We start from the raw sequence: 6,000 nt of genomic DNA, 5'->3' as shown, positions 1-6,000 counted from the left end.
GTCTCCCCCAAACCTTTTGTGTGTGTGTGTGTGTGGTCTCTTTATGTTTCTATCATAGTAAACACTCAATCCACTTCTCTATCCCTCATCTGAAGCTCAGGATTCCAGGCAGACTATCATCCGCCTCTGTTTCATTTGGTTTTCCTTATCTTTGATGAAGAGGATCTGTATAGCCTTTCTGCCTAGTCCACCATCTTGCTGCCTCCTCCCTCCCCGCCCCTTAAAGAAAAAGCTTTAAGAAAATTGAAAACTGCATTAGTGAGCAAAAGGCCATGAAAGTTGTACCCGGGAATAATTTTTCTACTATGACAATATACCTACTTATTCTTCAAAGGTAGCAAGGGCTGTCCTACAAGCATCTCATTGGAAAACCTTATCCTATCCACCCTACAGCCCATACTGTACCCCTTCAGACTTCTTTTTGTTTCTAAAACTCAAAGAATGTTAAAAGAAACACCATTTGAGTCTCTCATGGTGTAAATCCAAGAGAAAAAATTCTTTTGGGGAAGGGTTGTTTTTGTTGTTACGTGCCATCAAGTCAGTTCTGACTCAAAGTGACCCTGTATAGGATTTCGAGGAGCAGCTGGTGAGCTTGAACTGCCAAGCTTGTGGTTCAAACTGATCTTGCAGTCCAGAGCATTAACCCACAGCACCACAGAAAAACCACGTGCTTAAGTATATAGGCCTAGACAGGAGGCAAGACTGCAAGAACAGTGCCAACCCAACCCTGCAAAGTCTAGCTTATATTAGCAGATCCACAGAAAACCTGTAGATCAATGAGACTATATCAGTACTATTTTTAAGAGTGAGAAAATATCAGTACCACATACAGAACCAGGCAGTGTTTCATTGTGTTGTACACAGGGTCGCTAGGAGTTGGTACCTACTCAATGACACCAAACAACAACAACAAAACAACAATTTTAAGGCCTGGTGGTGCTGTAGGATAAGCACTAGGCTGCTAACCGCAAGGTTGACAGCTCAGATTCACAAACTGCTCTAAGGGAAAATGGTGGGACTTTCTGATCCCCTACAGTGCTGTGGTTTAATACACTGAACTGCAAAGTTGGTTTGAACTGCAAGGCCAATGGTTCAAGCCTACTAGCCACTCCCTGGAAACCCTATACAAGGTTCTTATGGGTTGAAACTTGAAGGCACTTAACAACAACAACAAAGACTTATGGGCTCAGAAACCCTACAAAGGGGTCACAATAAATCAGAACCAGGAGCCTGGTGACTCTGTAGGATAAACACTGGACTGGGAATCACAAGGTTTGCTCCACAGGAGAAAGATGAGGTTTTCTGCTCCCACAAAGATTTACAGAAATTCTATGCAGGAGCCAACTCAAAGGCATGTTATAATATCAACAACAAAGATTTAAAACTTCTGAAACAGTACACAAGGTCACTATGAGTTAGAATCAACTCCATGGCAGTGGGCTTGGTTTTTTGTTGGGTATTTTAAGCCATGGAATTTTGAGATTGCTTGTGACACAGTGTTTTTGTGACTATATCTAATTAGTGCAGTGCCAATCAGGAAAGACATTGGAACCCAAATTCAGAAAGAATATTTGAGAGATGTGAGAAAGCTTTATGATTAATCATAAATATGAGTATATTCAATATGAATAAAAGTTAAATAGGAGACTAATTAGTATGTCAGCAAATTGTTCGGTGACATTTCAGAATGTTTTCCAAGGTTCTGTGAACATGTTGTTGCTGTTAAGTGTCATTGAGCCAGTTCTGACTCATAGCAACCCTGTATAGGGTTTTTGGGAGCAGCTAATGGGATTGAACCATTGACTTGCAGGATAAGCAGTGCAGAGGTTATCCTACAGTGCCACACCAGGACCCTGTGCACACATAATCCCTACCAAATTGGTGCCACCAAAAAGATTCCCACTAACTTCACTACCTGCTCAGGGTTGGCAGCCCGGAGGTAGCTCATGATGTCAACTAATTCTGCTGCTTAAATCCTGGTAGACATGTGTTGTGTAGGTGTGTCTGTGTACCATATTGTGTTATATGTGCTATGTGGGTATGAAATGGGTGAACATCTTTGAACACTTGTGATAAAGAAAACTTAAAATCCATCATGTGCTAATTGTCTTGAGCCTTCATATTAGTTGATTCTTTAAATAAAAAAGAAAGGAAGAAAAGAGAAGGAGGAGGGGAAGAAAAGAGACGGAGGAAGAAAAGAAAGAGTAAATAAATACATTTTATTTACTCTTTATAAAGTTCCTTTAAAGAACACTATTACTTCTACATTCCTGATACACTTTCCCATCTCAAAACTATGGAACCTATACATACCATTACAATTAGTAGTAACTCAATCATGAAAAAGAGATTGGAACCAGATTTGGGGAATTTTAAAACTTTAGGAAATAAAAAAGGAGGACAAATGGAAATGGGGAACCCAGGGAAGAAATAGAAAGGGTGCTTTTACATTGAAGGAATTTCAATTAACGTAACAAACAAACAAAAACATAAATTGTATGGAAACCTAATTTGCTTTGTAAACCTTCCCCCAAAACACAATAAAACCACAAAAACTTGAGGGAATATAAGAGTACACCTAATCAGAGTACACTGCAAGACTGGAACTGCACTTGAAACTTGAGCTCAGATCCACGTTCTAGGCTTTTCCTGGGAAACTAGTGGTGCTCATGGAAACACAGTGACTGTGATCTTGTGCTGTTCATTTATTATTTCTGAATTTCAGCCTATTCAGCATAAAAGGTTAGCCCTGGAATAGATAAATTGCAAAGTAGTATATAACACTTTAATTTTTTTAGAAAACAACTTCTGTGGTAGCAGATCAGGGACACGAAATCTCTCTCAACAAGCTTTTTGGAGCCAAACAGATTCATTTTCAAATTCTGGCTTCATGCCCTTATGCAAATCATTTAACTTCTCTTTCCCTAAATAACTAAGTAGGTAGAGCAAGTACCTACCATGGTCATAGGCAATTTATAGGCACACTTTAAAATAGTAAATACTCCTATTAAATTGCTAAGTTGTAGTTGTATTTGTTGAAGAGATACATTCCTAAAGACCTTCTGTAAATCAGATAATTCAAGACTAGCTTTTCCACAGGATTTACAACATGGACAATACCTTTGAAATGATACAATTCCCAACTAATCTTTAGTTTCTTGATACTCTACTTTATGGGTCATAAAGTGGAACAGTGTTAATACTTTATCTGAAGCTGTTCCGAATCACTTCATTCAAATTAACGTTAAAAATAACACAACTATAGACATTGAACGAGTTATCAGGGTGGAATAAAACAGAACTTGGTCGACCTTGCCCTTGATTCATGGTTCAGGGTAGTTTTTTTTTTTTTTTATTGCTTATGTGGGAAGTACAGGTCTTCCCCACAGGGTGGTGTTGACAAGGAAATAAGGTGATGGTAAGCATTTAATGGAGTGCCTGACAGATAGACAAATATCACTAAAATGCCACCTCTTACTATTCTCATTGCTTTGACCTCTCCTTGCCCCACTAACTTACAAACACTAACCATTGTTAAATTATGGATAATTTTGGAAAGTATATGAAAAAATCTAATAAACCTAACTTTGTTCCAAAAATGGCCTACTCATGGCCAATCATGTTTCATTTATATTCCAACTTCTATACACCATCAAGCCAGACTGTCAGAACTTCAGTTCCTCTCCTTAGTTATTCAAAGGTCTCTGAGTTTTATGCAGAGTGTAATAATTGAGAAGGCCCCTTCAGTTCCACAGTGGTTACTACAGAACTTCACATTAACAAAAATGGAATGATTCCTGGAAATAGGAGGCTCTCTGCTTCCTGGCCATGTTGCAGGACACAGGAACCATTGCTGTGACCATTAAATCCAGAGTCAAGTGTCTGAGTGGAGCCTCCCCCATAGCCCCTTAAAGCCATTCGTTTCAAATCTGTCCAGTCCCACAATACCTACTCAGGGCCTCTCCAGTAATTTCCAAGTGTTGAGGACACTGTTCCTTCTCTTCTGAAACATATAGCCCCCGAGGTGATCAATTGGCCATGACCTCCTCTAGCTACTCTCTGGTTGCTTTTGCTTCCAATGGAATTTCAGCATACATTATTTGTCCCAAGCAGACCTTCATGTATCTCAGAGTATGAACTCCCATACAATTAGGTTGATATCTAGGATCTGTCCTTCACTGATTATGTGGCTTAAAAACACAAATACTCAGGAGAAATGGAGACCAACTAGAGACTGTCAAAGGACAAGTTGCAGACCCAGTTGGTGGTAGTACAGAGCTGCCACCAGCATCCTTTGCTCCTCTAGTATGTTTCCCACTGCCTCATGTCACATTGCCCAGCACCACCCAGCCACATATTTATGGCCTTGGAAATCCTTTAGTTGCGGGAGGGGAAAGATGTCACCATTGGAAATACAAGTGCATGGTTTTCCTTATTCCCTCAATCATTTTCCCACTGGAATCTACTTAATGACCCATTAGGTTATGACCTGGACAGACACTGAAATAAAAGTATCAATTTCCTGGAACAGAATCTTGGGTGAAGGTCTTTGTCATTTCCTTTTCTTAGCACCATCGCCATTGGGACAGTAACCATCAAAGGTTGGAGAAGTTTGGGGTTACAGTTTTCAAAAAAGGTGGGGTAGCAAATTCTTCTGGCAATTCCAGCTTTAATGGGCCTTGGACCTAGCTTGAACAGAGTGCCATTTTCCACCCCAACCTTCCCTCCCAAAATAGGACAAGTCCAGCATGGTGCTCAGACCCTAGCAGGGGTTTCCAGCCTTGGATCATGTGAGAATGACAGTCAAACTTCAGCCCAGAACACAAGGCTGTGCCTTGGCTGGTCCCTGTCCGCCTCTCTTGTCCCATCTTAAGCAGTAACCACCATGTCCCCACCGATTGCCATCTTCCACATTCAATGGCTTTGTCTTTAGTTCCTAGAGCTTATTGTTCCTAGTCATAGGGCATTTGCACATACTGTTTCCTCTCCTGGAGTGCTCTCATCTCTGCCCCACTGCAAGTCACCACCCATCACTCCTCTGATCTCATTCTTCAGGAAGTTTCAATGACCTCTTAGCTTTTCCTTCTGAGCCTTTACTACAGTGTATAACCAGGCACCATGAGGAAAGGTCCATGAGGATGGGCAGTATCCATCTTGCTCATTGTTGTATCCCTTACACTTGTCACATAGTAGATTCTTGTTAATTATAGATGGATGAATGAATGGATGAACACATTCTTATCAGTTGGCAACATCAATGCGCTGTCCCTTTTTCTCAGGTAAAGAGCAGAATTCCAAAAACGGGTGGTAGTGAAATGACTGCCTAAATCCAAATCCTCCTGAAACTTCCCTAGAGGTCCTCTGAGCTTCCCCCTCAACCCCCACCCCACAAACCAGGGAACTAGCTGGTACTTTGTAGACACCCCTGAAAACACACAAATATTTGAATGGAGACCTCACGACCATAAAATAAATTAGTCAGACCAATCACCAATTTGCTCAGCTAAAAGCTATAGGAACTCCTTTGCCTAAAAAATTGCTTCAGCAATGTTCTTTTCCTCACTGATAAAAGGAGAAAGAAAGCACATAGCTCTACCCCTCCTGGCTAAATCCCCCACTAAGATATTTCTCCAGAAAACTCTCCCCTTGCCTCACTTGACCTCTTCAAGCTACCAGATAACAAACAAGCACTTTGACAGGAGACACTTTCTAATTTGTTCCTGAAGGGAAACCCCTCCTCTGCAGGAAATGGTGTTCTGGAGGCTGCGTGCAGGATGGCCACATGAGAACAGCCATTGTTTGCCTCTGGGTGACCAAAGCAGTGCTCCATCACAGCATTTCCTAAATTCTTAGAGCCCTCCCCATCTCTGTGGCCTCACCAGGGTCTGGCCCAGACCAATGGCCTGGGGAGATAGGCTCCAAGCACTCACCTTCTCAGTCTATTTTATGCCTATTTATAAATCTCATCCTGGGCTTTGGGGAGCTTCTAGCTATTTTCAA

The sequence above is a fragment of the Chrysochloris asiatica genome, unplaced genomic scaffold (assembly GCF_000296735.1).
Source record: "Chrysochloris asiatica unplaced genomic scaffold, ChrAsi1.0 scaffold00039, whole genome shotgun sequence".
Lineage (NCBI taxonomy): Eukaryota > Metazoa > Chordata > Mammalia > Afrosoricida > Chrysochloridae > Chrysochloris > Chrysochloris asiatica.
Note: the sequence above shows the minus strand (reverse complement) of the source record.